The sequence below is a fragment of the Hypanus sabinus genome, chromosome 1, assembly GCF_030144855.1.
Source record: "Hypanus sabinus isolate sHypSab1 chromosome 1, sHypSab1.hap1, whole genome shotgun sequence".
NCBI classification, from domain to species: Eukaryota; Metazoa; Chordata; class Chondrichthyes; order Myliobatiformes; family Dasyatidae; genus Hypanus; species Hypanus sabinus.
In genome coordinates, this window is record NC_082706.1 from 110,970,943 (window position 1) to 110,989,028 (window position 18,086).

Sequence of the window (18,086 nt, forward strand, 5' to 3'; positions counted from 1 at the left end):
AAGATTAATGTGTTCAGAGATGCTCTTCTGCACACCACTGTTGTAACCATAAGAGCATTAAACAGAATTAGGCCACTCGGCCCATCAAGTTGATTCCACCATTCCATCATGGCTGAATTGTTTTCCCTCTCAACCACATTCTCATGCCTTCTCCCCATATCCTTTGACTTCCTGACTAACCAAGAACTTATCAACCACTGCTTTAGATATATCCAATAACTTGAACTCCACAGATTCACACAAAGAAATTCCTTCTCATCTCTGTTCTAAGTGAATGTCCCTCTATTCTGAGTCTATGCACTCTGATTGTAGACTCACCCACGAAAGGAAGCATCCTTTCCATGGCCACTCTAGATGAGCCTTTCAATATTCAATATATTTCAGTGAGATTCTCTGTCATTCTTCTAAGCTCCAGTGAGAACATGCCCAGAGCCATCAAATGCTCCTCATGCTTTAACACTTTTATTCCCAGAATCATTGTCTTAGAAATCCTCTGGAACCTCCTCTCCAATGCCAGCATTTTTTTTCTTAGATAAGGGCTCAAAACTGCTCACAATACTCCGTGTGGTCTGACCAATGCCTTATAAAGCTTCAGAATCACATCCTTGCTCTTGACTTGCAGTCCTCTTAAACAGAATGCTAATATTGCATTTGCTTTCCTTACCACCGATTCAACCTGCAAGTTAACGTTTAGGGAATCCCACACAAGCACTGCCAAATCCCTTTGCACCTCCTGATTTTTGAATTTTCGCTCTATTTAGAACATAGCCCCTGCCTTAATTCCTTCTACCAAAGTGCATGACCATACACTTCCCAACACAATATTCCCCTTGTAATTTCTTTCCCCATTCTCCCAATCTGTCCTTCTGCCAACTCTGTTTTCTCAACACTAGCTAGCCTCTAACTCTCAAGTCTGTCAATTCCATCATCCAAATCATTGTCATATAACACGAACAGAAGCGGTCTCAGTATCAACACCTGCAGAATGCCAATAGTCCACAGCAGCCAACTAGAATGGGCCTCCTTTATTCTGACTCTTTGCCTCCTACCAACCAGCCAATCTTCTATCCATACTTATATCTTTCCTGTAATACCATGCGTTATTATCACGTTAAACAGCCTCGTGTGCAACACCTTGTCAAAGGCCTTTAATAAGATCCAAATAAACAACATCCACTGACTCTCCTTTGTCTATCCTGCTCATTATCTCCTCAAAGAAATCCAAAAGATTTGTCAGGAAAGATATCCCCTTCAGGAAAGCATGCTGACTTTGACCTATTTTATCATGCACCCCCCAAAGCCCAGTTTTTACTAATGGATCCCAACATCCTCCCAGCCACTGAGATCAGGCTAACTTTCCTTTGTTCTGCCTCCCTCCCTTCTTAAAGAGTGGAGTAACATTTGTAACTTTCCAGTCCCCAGAAAGCATTTCGGAACCCAATGATTCTTGAAATATCATTACTAATGCCTCCACAATCTCTTCAGCATCCTCATTCGGAACTCTGAGATGTAGTGCATCTGATCCAGGTGACATATCTACCTTCAGACCTTTTTAGCTTCCCAGGCAGCTTCTCCTTATTAATAGCAACTACACTAATTTCTGCATTCTGACAGGGTGAATTCTATCATGTTATGATCACTTTCTCCTACAGGTTCACTTACCTCAAGCTCATTAACCAAATCTGGTTCAGTATTCAACTCCTAATCCAGAATTGCCTTTCCCTTAATGGGCTCAATCACAAGCTGCGCTAGAAACCCATTTTGTAGCAATCTACAAATTCCCTTTGATGGGATTACACACCAACCCAATTTTCCCATTTTAGCTATATATTGAAATCCCCCATGACTATCATGACATCGTTCTATTTCCATACCTTTTCTTCTTCCTATTTACATTTATATCTCACATCCTGGCTACTGTTTAGGGGCCTGTATATACAGTAACTCTCATCAGGGTAAAGTTTTGCCCATTGAACTGCTGCTCACTGAATGATTGCATCCTTTTCTGTAATATGTAGAGACTGTTGTGGATGAAACTCCCAGGAGTTCAGCAGTTTTGAGATATTTAACCACACCTTCTGGCACCAATAATCATTCCACAGTCAAAATCACTTGGATCTCATTTGTTCTTCATGCTGATGTTTGGCTATGAATTGCTGTTGGTTTATCCCAGTAATATACCCTATTTGCTTGCTTTATATTTCATTTTACAACACACCCCGCACCGCCCATTTATCCTCTTCATAAATTATTTTCAGAATCAGAATCAGGTTTATTATCACTGGCATGTGTCGTGAAATTTATTAACTTAGCAGCAGCAGTCCCATGCAATACATAATCTAGAAGAAAAACATTGATAATAAGTAAGTGAATTTACAGTATATGTATATTGAATAGATTAAAGATCATGCAAAAAACAGAAGTAATATATATTAAAAACTGAGGTCGTGTTCATGGGTTTAATGTCCATTTAGGAATCAGACGGCAGAGGGGAAGAAGCTGTTCTTAAATCACTGAGTGTGTGTTTTCAGGCTTCTGTATCTCCTACTTGATGGTAACAGTGAGAAAAGGACATGCCCTGGGTGCTGGAGGTCCTTAATAATGGATGCTGCCTTTCTGAGACACCACTCCTTGAAGGTGTCCTGCGTACTTTGTAGCCTAGTACCCAAGATGGAGCTGACTAGATTTACAACCTTCTGCAGCTTCTTCCAGTCCTGTGCAGTAGCCCCTCCATACCAGACAGTGATGCAGCCTGTCACAATGCTCTCCACAATACATCTAGAGAAGTTTTTGAGTGTATTTGTTGACATTGCCAAGTCTCTTCAAATTCCTAATAAAGTATAGCTGCTGTCTTGCCTTTATGACTACATCGATATGTTGGGACCAGGTTAGGTCCTCAGAGATCTTGAAATACAGGAACTTGAAATTGCTCACTGTATCCACTTCTGACCCTTCTATGAGGATAAGTGTGTGTTCCTTCATCTTACCCATCCCGATGTCCACAATCAGTTTTCCTCTTATGAACACTGAGTGCCAGGTTGTTTCTGTGACACCACCCCACTAGTTGGCATATCTCATTCCTGTACGCCCTTTCATCTCCATCAATGATTCTACCAACAATGGTTGTTTCATCAGCAAATTTATAGATGGTATTTGAGCTATGCCTAGCCACACAGTCATGGGTATAGACAGAGTGGAGCAGTGGGCTAAGCACACACCCCTGAACTGCACCAGTGTTGATCGTCACCATGGAGGAGATGTTATCACCAATCTGCAGTGATTGTGATCTTCTGGTTAGGAAGTCCCCAGCATCTATAACGATAATTGTAAAGCTAATGGATTTTCATAAAAACTCCCTGGGTTTCCTTCAAGGAAATAAATCTGTCTTCCTTAATTAGTCTGCTTCTCTCATTTTGTTAAAATAGTACTACCATCTGTATATTTTGTATTTGTATAAGACTATTCTTGATAACACTTTGACTGAATCTAACTGAGAACTTCAGTGATGAATAGAACCTTAGGAAGACGCTAATGTCATTATGTATTGAGCTGAAGTTTCTTGCAAAACATTCTGCCTAACCTGTCGCATTTCTGTGCTGGGTTACAGCACTGCTCTGTGACAGGAGTCATAGTACCTGTCATGAACCTGGCCCTGACACACTGGAAAGCAGAATGCTGCTTCTGGATTTCAGTTTGGCATTCATTACTGCTGTCCCACAGACCCTGGTGAACTAACTCCTACTCCTCAGTCTAAATACACCACTAAGCAACTAGCCATTGGTCTTCCTAATGAACAGACCTCAGATAGTCAGCATGGGCACCCCCCAGGGCTGTGGGATGAGCCCATTGCTGTACACTCTGCTCACACAGATCTACCGACCAAACACATGAGTAATCACGTTGTTAAGTTCACCGATGACACAACCGTGGTGGGGCTCATCATCAACAATGCCCAGACAGTCTACAAGGGAGGAGGCGGAAGAGCTCAAGGCCTGGTGACAGGAAGGTACCCTCCTTAATGACAACAAGACAAAGAAGATGGTTATTGATTTCAGGAGAACTTGCACCACACACTCCTCTTCTATCGGTGACACAGCTGTGGAAACTGCAAGCAGTTGCAGACTCCTAGGAATGCACAACCTCTCATTGTCTCAGAGCACAGCCTACATGGACATTGATGCTCACCAATGCCTCTATGAGGAGGCTGAAAAGAGTTGGACTATGTATATCCATACTGGTGTCATCTTACAGTTGAGAGGATCCTAACAAGCTTGGTGCAGTAACTGCACTGCTACAGACAGGAAAGCTTTACAATGGGTAGTCAAAACTCTCCAACACATTGCTGGCACCAGCCTACCTGCTATCAAGGACATGTATACTAAAAGATGCTGGCAAAGGGCCAGAAACATCATGAAGGATCCCACCCACCATACTCATGGACCCTTTGTCCCACTCCTATCAGGGAGGAGGCTCCATAACATCCACACCAGGGCCTCCAGACTCAAAAACAGTTACTTTCCCCAAGCAGTAAGGCTGATCAATACTTCCACCCACTAACCCACCCCTCCACTCCCTTAACCACCACTACTTTATTATTTCCCGTCAGTTACCTAACATACAGACACTCCTGTGCCTAATCACTTTATGGATGGCCAAACAACAACCTACGTTTATAACCTTCCTTTTGTACTTATTTATTGTGTTTTTAATTATTATTGTGTTCTTTATCTTGTTTTTTTGCTGCTGCATCGGCTCTGGAGTAACAATTAATTTGTTCAACTTTACACTTGTGTACAGGACATGACATTAAACAGTCTTTATCCTTGAATCTTGCTGAGGCTGGAAAATGTAGGGTGTTGATTTTCTTTCATTGTCCATGAATGCATGTGGTAGGCATACAGAGCTTTGGCCTAATCTCTTGTAGGATTGCTTACCTCTTCTATTTTTGTAACACATTTTCATTTATTTCCAACTCTGCACCTGGGATGACCTTCTGCACTTTTTCTTGAATCAGGACTGGTCTGCTGATTTGACGGGGGTAGTTGTGATGTGAAGAATGAGCTACGCTATGGGATTATAGATCATGGTGGAGTACAGTTCTATTCCTGCTGCAGCTGAACCATGTTCATCTTTGGGTTGTTCATTTTGTTTTAAATCCATCCCATGGACAACAAAGTAAAGCAAAGTATGGGGTTGAATAGTCCACCTTTTTCTACTGCATGATGCCAGACTCTGATCTCCTTTCCCAAACAAGAACACATTGGCCCACTTTTATTCAAATTCCTCTATCTTCCCATAAGCATTTGCCTGTCACAAAAGGTATCTTCAGCTTTAAATAGTGGGACTACCCTTGTGCCAGAATTCTTTTGGGATTGCATCTCTTTCTGCTAGTTCACACAGTTTTGGGACCTGTCCAACTCTAAGCTCAGCACTAGGCCTCAGTTGGCATGACCACTCACTTCCCACCATTGCAACATCATCTGTCATCATTATATCTTCGGCAACCATTCATCAGTGCTTTCTTCACCTCACTAAGCTGGCTTTTGTTGGCTTGCTGACATGGAATAGGCAAAAGAACTGATTGCAAAGTAAATTTCAAACTAGCCCAGTCTTAGTCCTTCCCTTCTGTTCAAAGTTCAAAATAAATTTATTCTCAAAGTACGTGCATGTCACCATATATCACCCTGAGAATTATTCTATTTTCTTACAAGCATTTTCAGTAAATACAAGGAAACACAACAGAATCAATGAAAAAAAAACTGCATGCAAACAAAAATGGACAAACAACTAATCTGCAAAAGATACCAAATTGAACAAGTACAAAAAGAAATAATGTTTAAATAAATAAACCATATTGAGGACATGAGTTGCAGAGTCCCTTGAAAGTGAGTCTATGGATTATGGAATCAGGTCAGTGTTGGGGTGAGTGAAGCTATCCACTCTGGCTTAGGAGCCTGAAAGTAGAAGGGTAATTACTGTTCCTGAACGGTATTGGACCTGGTTACGTATGTAATTTAAAAAAATTGATCAGTATCATTTCTTCCTCATGATAGTATGAACTAAAATAGAAAGGAAATCTGTACAAACATATTAATACTCTGATCCAGCATTTTAATAGAAAATTGAATTGAAAAGATTAATGAATTTTAATAAAACAGATTCCAAACTTAAATCCATAGGCAGTTGCATGTTAACCTTTGCTTGGCATTAATCCGAAGACTGCTGTTTTGTGAATTAGCCACTCAACAGGAAGCTTATGAAGAAAAGACCTAACTATGGAAAAGTTAAAACTAAGATGTATTTGCTGATGCATTTATGCCACAGAACAATGGAAGCCTCAGAGCTACGAAAGGTGGGAACTCACACAGGATCATCCATTGCTTTTCTTTTGCAGAGAACAATCATTTCCTGGTTGTAATTGCTCAGCAAGAGAAATCCGAGGAAGTTTCTTGTGTGTAAGTTTCAATTATTTCTAGCCACGTTCAGTACTCTTGAGATTAGATTGTGGTAAGGGAGGAAAACAATCTACGTACCTCTGTCACTGATGTACTGTCTTGGCACCAAACTCAAGTCCAAGTTTAATTGCCATTCATCTATACATAAATAGCCATGATGACAGACAAACAAAACAACATAAAACACAGTCATACAGAGTACAAGGCACATATAAAACATATAAGATAGCAGTAAAATACAGTTACACAAAAAATGTCCTTGTCCCCAAGTCCATGAATGTTGCAGCAGTCTGCAGTTGAACACAATACAGTTTGTTTTCTGCCAGGTGAAACTGGGGGGCAACACTGATTCCAGCCTGGACACCGCACCACACTGCCTCTGGCATTCTGATGGAGCCCATCCCCCCCACCCCCGGCATCTGCAAACAAGTGGCACTGCAGCTCAAGGCCTGGTTCTTGCTATGGCCAAGGCCACGTAGCTCACCGCCACTCATCAATAACCAGTGAATTGGACTTGCAGCATTCCACACCACCAATGTCCAAAAGGGGTCTTTCGATCACAGGAGAAGCGACTAAGCCGATCACTCACTGTTAGACTGCACACCTCCTTTGCACATTGACGCCTCTCTAATGCAGGCAGCAGCACGATTCGTACTGAATCCAGCTCCTCCACCAACGAGTAACTGGCTGATGGGGTAGACCTGCAGTGCTTTCAATTCTTAATGTGCAGCAGGGTCCTGCGATCATAAAAAACAAAATACATTTAACTGAAGTCCATTCAGGTATTGTCCTTAACTCAATGCAGCAATGTCTTTGAGTCAGAAGATTCTGGGCTGAAGTCCCACTCCAGAAATTTATGCAGGTAATTCGAGCTAATATTTGGTGCAGTCCTGAGTGTTAGTTCCACTGTCACAGGTGCTATTTTTCAGATAAAATATTAAGCCATGACTTCCATCAATCTCCACCATATTGCATGGCTCTGGATTGGTCAAATGAATAAAATATGAGAAGGTGCCTGAGATTTCTGTCAAAAAAAACTTGGAGGAATAAGTATCCTAAACAGTAATTACCTGAGGGAGGTTGGTAACGAGGATCTCCGGAAAAAAAAATATTGACGTCATCAGCTGGTTAAATATTGTGACATATGGATTAATGTATTAATCATAAAACATTGTCAGATGAAATCCTCCCCGATTTATGTAAACAGAAATGGAACTACCAGCAGGCTCAAGGATAGCTTCTACTTCACTGTTATAAAGTAAGCCTGTTGAATTGTTCCATAGTATGATAGGATGGACTCTTGGCCTCACAACCTTCCTTGTTATGATCTGTACTTTGTTGTTTACCTGCACTACTCTTTCTTCATTCCGCATTCTGTTATTGTTCTATCTTAGGGCACCGTGTACAAGATTCAATCTGTATGAAAAGTATGGAGGACAAGCTTTTGACTGTACCTCAGTACACATGACAATAATGAACCAATTTCAATTCAGTTTGCAGTTTGAATTCAGCTTGCGTGCATCTTATGTAGACTGTGGAGAAATGAGATATGGGGGGGCAGAGGAGGACCAATGTTTGCAGGAGGTCACAAACAGCAAAGGAAGCAGCAGGAAATAGTTTTAACAACAAAGGTGATTCCAAAAATTAAGCATGCAGGTGGATGAGAAAGCTTGAACGTATTACAGCAATGGACAAGACCACTGAGTGCTGAGTCAGTGACATCACACATACACAGTACAGACTTGATTAGTACACTTCTGTCTCTCTTGCAGAGCACGGTGACATGTACCCAACCTTCTGCAAATACAGAAGTAACTGCATCCCTTCCTCCAGTGGAGGAACCAGTGTTTATCACAATTGGGTTGGTGATTACCAGAACCACAACAGGGGTGAAATTCTATTACTGACATCACACTTAACGTCTTCACACTGCCTGACGCAGGATTTTGACCAAAACCATTGACAGTTCATTTTTCCTACAGATACAGAGTTCATCCAGCAGTTTGTTTTTTGCTAGAATACTAGACTTTAATGTTCTAATGTACGCTGTCTCTTAACTTAGTGTAAACTAGGATAGCTGGGGGGTGGGAACCAAACTGAAGAGACGGAGGAAGAGGTGCTTGGCTCACAAATGGAGAAAGTTTGGAGACAATGTGAGAGGGAGGATAGGCAGGTGATAGAGAAGGGACACGCTCAGACCGATGGTTTGAGATGTGTCTATTTTAATGCAAAGAGTATTATGGACAAAACGGGTGAGCTATAGCATGGATCAGTACTTAGAGGTATGATGTTGTGGCCATTACAGAGACATGGATGGCTCAGGGGCAGGAATGGTTACTTCAAGTGCCAGTCTTTAGATGTTTCAGAAAGGACAGGGAGGGAGGCAAAAGAGGTGGGGGCATGCACTGTTGATCAGAGATAGTGTCACAGCTGCAGAAAAGGAGGATGACATGGAGGGATTGTAAACAGAGTCTCTATGGCTGGAAGTTAGGAACAGGGAGGGGTCAATAACTCTACTGGGTGTTTTTTTTAAACAGGCCACCCAATAGTAACAGGGACATCAAGGAGCAGATAGGGAGACAGATTCTGGAAAGGTGTAATAATAACAGGTTTGTGGTGGTGGGAGATTTAATTTCCCAAATATCGATTGGCATGTCCCTCGAGTGAGGGGTTTGGATGGGGTGGAGTTTGTTAGGTGTGTTCAAGAAGGTTTCTTGACACAATATGTAGATAAGCTTACAAGAGGAGAGGCTGTACTTGATCTGGTATTGTGAAATGAACCTGGTCAGGTGTCAGATCTCTCAGTGAGAGAGCATTTTGGAGATAGTGATCATAATTCTATCTCCTTTATCATAGCGTTGGAGAGGGATAGGAACAGACAAGTTAGGAAAGCATTTAATTGGAACAAGGGGAAATATGAGGCTATCAGGCAGGAATTTGGAAGCAGGAAAATTGGGTTTCATATGCCAGGCTGCTATTTATAGACTTCGGCACGGCACTTAACACCATCATACCGCAGAAACTGGTGGGGAAACTATCCTCGCTGGGTCTCAACGTTTCCCTCTGTAACCGGATCCTGGATTTCTTCATAGAAAGGCCATAGTCAGTCCTTGTGGGCAGCAATGTCTCTCGTCCCTTTATGCTCCCCAGATCTGTGTGCTCAGATTGCTTTGCTGCTGTTTCCAGAGCTGACGCATGACTGTGTCACTGGATTCAGCTCAAACCGTGTCATCAAGGATCCCACCCATCCAACCAGAATCCTCTTTGACATTCTACCATCAGGCAGGAGACTCTGATGCATAAGTTTTTCCCTGTATCTCAGTGCACTCTGTGCTCCTGTAATTTCCTTCTCACTAAATAATCTTTCCACAAAAAGTGCATTGGAAGGCTGCATTCAGGTCCAAAGATCGTGAGCTGACTCATACAAGCAATGTCAGGCATAGCAATATTCATCGATGCCAAGTATACTCCAGTATACCTGATCAAGGCGAGTATACTCATTAAACAACAACACACACAAAATGCTGGTGGAACACAGCAGGCCAGGCAGCATCTACAGGAGAAGCACTGTCGACGTTTTAGGCTGAGACCCTTCGTCAGGACTCATGAGTATACTCATTATGTGTGTTTGGAGTTCAGAGAGCAGGTCAATGAAAACGTAGCAAGAGAAGCTGCACATGGGATCTGAAAGAAATGAGCTTAGTGAGCCGGTTAAGCAAGTTTATTTTTAATCCATGAATCGGGTGGACCAATAGTTTCTTGCACAAATTTTCTATGTGAATGGCTTAAACAGCAAGTCACTAATCAGTGGTTGTCACCACAAGTAAAGTTCATGAAAAAATCCCTTTTCGGTTCTACTAATCAAGACAGCAAATTAACATTACAGTACACCACCACCCTCAAACATATCAACAGCTATTTTTTTTAACCAAAAAAAAGGAATTGCTTTAAAATACAGTAAGTCTAATTGGGCGAGCGCCTGGCAAATGTTTTGCACTACAAAATGTGCAGGATCTTGAGTGGAAGCTAGAGGCCAATATGATACTCAGATCAGCACTGTTTTGGGTACAGCTTGTGCCTCTTGAATGATTAGATTAAGAACAATGTCTTCACTTTTATTGGTAATATTTAAAGGCTCCACAGGAACAATGTGATGCCAGTGGTACATTCATATGTCCCTTTTGCTCATGGGGTATTTTAATATTATTATTCAGGTATTTGGCTTATTCTCACAAATGGCCTTGTCCTGCCTCACCGTTCACTGTTCCCTCATACACCACTTGCCACTTTACCCTCTACAGTTTACAGGCCAGGAGTATTTACTAGTATTTGACGGAAAATGAAGTAAAAGAAGTAAAAAGAAATAAAACAGGCATGACTGATTCAGGCTAGTGACAGCAAAAATGAGCCAGCCATCCACTCCCTGAGACCTACTTCGAGTTGGAACCACACTTCTGATGACTGGGTGGAGATTGGATCAGGCTCCATAGTGATGCCCTCCAGAACTGATTAAGATGATGGATAATCTTTCACAAAAGAACAATGAATTAGTGGAGGAGTGCCAGAAGTCCAGGAGCAGCCGGTCCCCTCAGGGTAGTGGCATGAAACTGGGAGAGATGGAAAACAGAACAAAGGGATCTAGAACTTTTCCATCGTCATGGTGACAACCACAATACTGCAATGGTCCAATTTACACAGAAACTCAGTGTTTTTACTAACATCTTTTAGGCATAATTCTCAGCAGGGGAGAAAAAATGTCATGGCAATCCAGGTGGCCTACATAAGTGACCATATGACTGTTCTGAAGAGCAAAATATAAAACGGCTGTAAAACAGAGCATGGAGCATGGGGTTTAGGTTTACACTAGACTGTGGGTATTTAAATTTATTACACATTTCAATTATTTGCAAACTGCAGTTTTATACACATTTTATTTCAACATAAAGCGGCACTGCCCTGTGTAAACACATTTCTTGAATTCAGTTTTGGAAAAAGAGATTCAGTCATCAGCCTGATAGATTTCATTGTTTATAAGTAAGGTAAACATAACTAATCTCATGAAATGAAAAATATCAAAGAGGAGTACTTAACATGTGAGGGCAGAAACTTATTCTAAAATGGGAAGTAAGCTAGGGGTGGTGGGTGGCTGTGTTTACTTTGAGAAATAATTTAGAATGGATTTCTCTTAGTTATTTGGTTTGAATGGATGACTTGATTATCAGACTTTTGTCTCAGACCATCGCCAGGGAGTGACAAGGAGGAAGATTTAAGATTCCAGATTCAAGATCATTTAATGTCATTTCCAATAGTCAAGTGTAAAGGAGAACAAAATACTTGATGCAGCACAAAAAAACACAATAACTATAATACATAAGATAATTTGTATACATTGATTGTATGCACATAAAGTGCCAGTACTGCAGTGTTTGTACATAAGGTGACTTTGACAGGAAATGGAAAGGAAATGGACTTTGACAGGTGATGGGAGGGGTGTGTAGGTGGGTGGAAGTATTAGTCTTACTTCTTGGGGAAATAAACTGTTCTGAGTCTCGCGGACCTGGTGTGGATACGACCGTAGCGTCCCCATGGAACAGCCTCCAAGAGGAGGCAGGCTGGCATTCTTCGTGATGTCACTAGTCTTTTTCCGGCACCTTTCTGTATAGAGAGCCTTGATGGCAGGTAGGTTTGTGCCAGTGGTGCTTTTGGCAGCTTTGACTATTTGTGGTAGACCCTTCTCGTCCACTGCCTTGTAGTTTCCATTCCATGCAGTGACACAGCACGTTAGGATGCTCTCTACTGCACATCTGGAGAAGGGTGTAAGTATGCATGTGCATAGTCCAGCTCTTTGCAGCCTCTTCAGAAAGAAGAGGCATTGGTGAACTTTCCTGACTGTGTAGGACGGATTTTGGGATCATGAGTGTTTGTATGAGATATACATTCTCAGGAGTTTGAAACTGCACATAATTTCCACTGAGCCACCAATGTTAAGGGGTATGAGTTCTGAAGTCAATAACCATTGCCTTGATCTTATTGACATTGAGGACGAGATTTTTTGATTGTCACCAAGTCTCAAGCTTTTCAACCTCCTCACTGTGGGGCATCTCATCATTGCTGCCGATGTGCCCTATCACTGCTGTGTCATTGGGAAATTTGACAATGTGATTACTCTGGTGTTAGGCTGTGCAGTTGTGTGTGAGCAGAGTGTACAACAATGGGCTCAGCACACAGCCCGGGGAGGGGGGGCACCCATGTTGAGGTTGATGAGGAGGGAAGAGTGGTTGTGCATCTTGACTATCTGAGGTCTGTTGTTTAGGAAGTCCAACACCTAGTTGCACGGTGGGATATTTACTCCAAGGAGTAGGAGCTTCTTCACCAAGGTCTGTGGGCCAAAAGTGTTTGTGGTAACTTCTACTTTACAAAAAGACTACTTGACAACTTGATGGCCAAAACAGCATCTTTATCTGGGACAGCAAATGATATTTACAATACAGAGGCTTCCAGGTACCTCGTGCGGCATGGGTGGAGGAACCATATACAATGCATACTGGGAGTAAAAAAGAGCAGAAGTAAATTCCCGCCAACCCCGGAACCCATCTCTTGTTACCAACAGCCTCCCGATTAGTATTAGCTTACTTTTAATAGTACTCATATTACAACAGTGTTGAATGCCAAACTGCATTCTAACATGAGTCCTTGTTTCCTAGGTGTGTCAGGGGCAAATGTATGGTAGATGCTGTGGCATTTGTCAGTAAGGATATCGGTGAGGTAGAAATGGAGTTTTTGATGTGTGCCTCTTCATGATGCTTGACATCAGTTTCACCAGGCAGTAGTTGTTTAGTTCTGAAGGAAGGCATTGGAAGATTTGGGAATAAATCTGAAGAGGAGAGCAGAAAATCTGGTAAATCCAAACAGTCATGGAAGAAATTGAAAAGGAGTTGTGAGAGTTTGGGAGTTGATATTAGAATAGTCAAATAGAGGAGCTCTGAAGGATTGTTTTGGTTGATCAGGGTGTGTGATCAAGGGGCAAGGATTGTGATAGTACTCCAGCCGAAACAGATAAACTATGACCAACATACAGACATACAGTGTGTGTGGAAGGACGCCAGGTCCAGCAGCCTCAATGAGTCTTGATAAATCTCTCCACGTTTTCCAAAGCTTCCCAATCAGTACCACAAGCCACTCCCCCACCATCACCTCCACCACCAATTTAGCATTTGAACATTACCTTTAACTATTAGTTGTCACTTGTGAAGAAGTTGTTTCTTGTTCCACAGATACTGACTGATTCCACAGGTGCTGAGTATTTATCTTTTGTTTTTATCCAACTTTTTATTTAAAGGGCAAATTGTCTGGATTTCAGTTACTTTTATTGCGAAGTTTACACCCAATATCTAGCCTGCACAAAAAGTATCAAACATATCTTGGTGAATTCAGCAAGTAAATTGTGGTTCCTGACATAATGATCCAACTCTGTGTTTATGTGCTTCAATACAATAATGAAACACCAGGTATGGAGACATGATATACTTTCCTCCTTTTTATGCATTAGTTTTCTTTAGTAATTTTAGACCAGTTCATCTAGTTTGGTGCTCAAAAATGGCTTGTTCCCAAATTTCACAGTTGGCCGATGCCCTTCAAACTTCTTTGCGATGATAGCAAGTCCAACTTTATGAGTGTCTACTCATAAATCCCTGGTTTGGAGTCATTCTTATTTTTTTTTAATCAATATCCTTCCCCACGAGTTTGGCATTCCTGAACTTGCATTCACACTTTCCAAGTCTGACTTTACTGATAAGGCTGGAACAAATCCTTCTGACCCACATTCAAAGCCTGTCTAATGGCCCAAAACACTTGGTTACCAGAAGTCAACAAATATCCTTTCAGCCCATCAAATTCCTTCTAAGTTATAAACAAAACATTCCATTCATTTATTCTTCACTTTCCAGATTAAAAAGGAAGTGGATTTGGGCCAGTACATCACAGGTAAAGCCCTCCCTATCACCGAGCACATCTACATGAAATGTTACTGTAGAAAAGCAGCATCCATCATCAAATATCCTCACCATCTAGGACTCGGTCTTTTCTCACTGCTGCCATCAGGTGCAGGAGCCTCAGGACTCGCACCACCAGGTTGAAAAACAGTCGCTACCCCTCAACCATCAGGCTCTTGCACAGAAGGGGATAACTACACTCATTCTATTTCTGGTGTTCCCATAACTGATAGTCTCATTTTAAGGACTCTATCTTGTTATTTCATTCTCTCATTATTTATTTCTATGTACTTATATTTGCATGTTCACAGTTTGTTTTTCATTGATCCTATTTATAGTTACTGTTCTATAGATTTGCTATAGATTTCCACAGGAAAAATAAGCACAAGGTTGTATGTGGTGACACGTATGTACTCCCATAATAAATTTTACTTTGAACTTTTTTTCAAACTCTTAGTGGGGCAGAGACCATTGACAGATCCTTCCTCTTACAGGGATGGGGGTCTTTGGAAGTTCTGTTGGTTGTTTTGTAGCCCTGGGTTTTTACAGAATTGGCCCCATGCACAAACTTCCCCTCCTGTAGCTGTACTTGGGACCGTCCATGATGGAGTTAATTTATTCTTTACAGAGAAATATTTTCTGAAACATAAGGATATTTTAAAAAGGCTCTAAAGGTAATCCGGGCAATTATAAGCTGGTAAGTTTGATGTCAGTAGTAGGTAAATTATCGGATGGAGTACTAAGAGACAGGATTTATAAGTATTTGGATAGACAGGGACTTATTGGGGAGAGTCAACTTGGCTTTGTGCGTGGTAGGTCATGTTCAACCAATCAATTAGAGTTTTTTGAGGAGGTTACCAGGAAAGTGGATGAAAGGAAGGCAGTGGATGTTGTCTACATGGACTTCAGTAAGGCCTTTGACAAGGTCCCGCATGGGAGGTTAGGAAGATTCAGTCACCAGCTATACATGGTGAGGCAGTAAATTGGATTAGACATTGGCTCAGTGGGAGAAGCCAGAGAGTGGTAGTGAAGGATTGTTTCTCTGAGTGGAGGCATGTGACTAGTGGTGTGCCACAGGGATCAGTGCTGGGTCCATTGTTATTTGTCATCTATATCAATGATCTAGATGATAATGTGGTAAATTGGATCAGCAAATTTGCTGATAATACAAAGATTGGAGGTAGTGGACAGTGAAGAAGTTTTTCAAAGCTTGCAGAGGGATTTAGACCAGTTGGAAAAATGGGCAGAAAAATGGCATATGGAGTTTAATGCAGACAAGTGTGAGGTATTCCACTTTGGAAGGACAAACCAAGGTAGAACAGACAAGGTAAATGGTAGGATGCTAAGGAATGCAGTAGAACAGCGGGATCTGGGAATACAGATACAAAATTCCCTAAAGTGGCGTCACAGGTAGAGAGGATCGTAAAGTGAGCTTTTGGTACATTGGCCTTTATAAATCAAAGTATTAAGTATAAGAGTTTAAATGTTATGGTGAGGTTGTATAAGACATTGGTGAGGCCGAATTTGGAGTATTGTGTGCAGTTTTGGTCACCTAATTACAGGAAGGATATTAATAAGGTTGAAAGAGTGCAGAGAAGGTTTACAAGGATATTGCCGGGACTTGAGAAACTGAGTTATAGAGAAAGGTTGAATAGGTTAGGACTTTATTTCCTGGAGCATAGAAGAATGAAGGGAGATTTGATAGAGGTGTATATAATTATGATGGGTATAGATAGAGTGAATGCAAGAAGGCTTTTTCCACTGAGGCCAGGGGAGAAAAAAACCAAAGGACATGGGTTAAGGGTAAAAAGGGAAAAGTTTAAAGGGAACATTAGGGGGAGCTTCTTCACACAGTAGTGGGAGTGTGGAATGAGCTACCAGTTGAAGTGGTGAATGCAGGCCATTTTTAACATTTAAGAGAAACTTGGACAGGTACATGGATGAGAGGGGTTTGGAGGGATATAGTCTAGGTGCTGGTCAGCGGGACTAGACAGAAAAATGGTTCAGCACAACCAAGAAGGGCCAAAAGGCCTGTTTCTGTGCTGTAATGTTCTATGGTTCTACATCCAGAATATATATCTATTTGGTCTCTCATATTTGTGCTGTACACGGCAATCTCATTTTCAAACCAAATATTCTCTAAACAAACATTTTTCTCAACTTCACAGCAAAGATTCAGTTAATTGCAAGGGCAATATGTCAATCTCAGGAGTAGTTCTGTGACTGCTGTTTGTATACTTCTATGACTAAATGACAGATGTTGCCAATCAAGTTGTGTTGCCCAAAAATCATTTTTTCCTTTCTCATAGCAATCTTATGCCAGAACATTTCTCATCCAGTATATCAATAACTAAAATCTCTAAAGAGTTATTGATAGAATGTGCATTGTTTCTTTGCTCTTTTCACATTTATTCACCCTTTCCCTCTCTCATTATATTTGTTCTCTGATATTTCCTTCATTTACTTTTACTGCACGTAGTTTCTCCTTTTTCTATTCTTCTTCCTTCATTTTTCAGTTCCATATTCCAGATCTCTCTCTTTTATTCCCTATTTCTCTTTCATCTCTCACACATTCATTCTCACTGCCTGCAATCCTCATGTTAAATCTGTTTCATCTTCCACTCTTCACTGATTTTCTTTCATGTACTATGGCCCTCTCCCTCTTTCCTTTTGCCTTACCAAGTCTGCTGTAGATTCTGAAGTATGTAAGCTTCAGGGTGGTTTACAGCATGTTATAGTACTTGGGAGACCCAGCCATTGCTTGGCAGAATGTCTGTGCAGCTGTTGGAAAGCCTTGGCAGGATTCCATATCAGAACTCACATCTACAGGAACTCAAGCAATCTGTTAAAGGAATTGCGCATCAGGGGTTCCCAATGGAGAACATGTCAGTTTTAAAGAGTGTTTATTGCTCCATTCATTGTAAAACAGCAAACAGATTAGGTTATTGGACTAGTAATCTCAAGCCTCTACTAAAGATCCAGAGAGATAAATTCAAGCTCTGTCATAGCAGTGCTGGAAATTAAATTCAGTGAGTATATAAATAAAGAATTATTTTAAATATTACTGGCTTGGGCCAGTAACAGTGTCTACGTACCTGCATGACTGTGACAGAAAGGCCACCTGGTTTGTAATCTTCAACAATTAAGTTCAAGAAGTTTAAAGTAAATGTTATTATCAGAGTGCATATGTCACTACATGCAACTGAGTTTTGTTTTTGTGTGGACATTCTCAGCAGTCTATAGAATATTAACTAAAACAGTGTCAATGAAAGATTAACTAGAGTGCAGAAGACAACAATTTGTGCAAATGCAAGCATAAATAAATGCCAATAAGTAACAAGAACATGAAATAACAAGATAAAGAATCCTTAAAGTAAGATGATTGGTTGTTGGAACAGATGGTTGTTGGATAGTAACTGTTCTTGAACCTTTTGGTGCAAGTCCTGAGGCTCCAGTACCTTCAACCTGATGGCAGCAGTGAGAAAAAAGCATGGCCTTGGCAGTGATGATCTCTGATGATGAATGCTGCTTTACTACATCAGCATTTCATGTAGATGTACTCAATGGTTGTGTTCAATACTTTCATCTCATGAATTACTTAAAGAAAAACTACTTTCTGCTTTACCTCTCTTTACCTTTG

General features: G+C 41.1%; 1 long non-coding RNA gene across 3 annotated transcripts in view; it reads right to left on the reverse strand.

Moving 5' to 3' along the window:
- LOC132396694 (uncharacterized) overlaps positions 1–17,665 on the reverse strand; it is a 39,730-nt gene extending 22,065 nt beyond the window's left edge. For 2 of the 3 annotated variants that reach the window (XR_009513078.1, XR_009513080.1), the window contains exons 1-2: positions 17,542–17,665; positions 7,045–7,192 (exon numbers count right to left, since the gene is read on the reverse strand). This is a non-coding gene — a long non-coding RNA (uncharacterized LOC132396694). Of the gene's footprint in view, positions 1–6,533; positions 6,594–7,044; positions 7,193–17,541 lie in introns of all 3 variants that reach the window. The other variant, XR_009513082.1, reaches the window with a different exon arrangement.
- Positions 17,666–18,086: the final 421 nt, after the last annotated feature.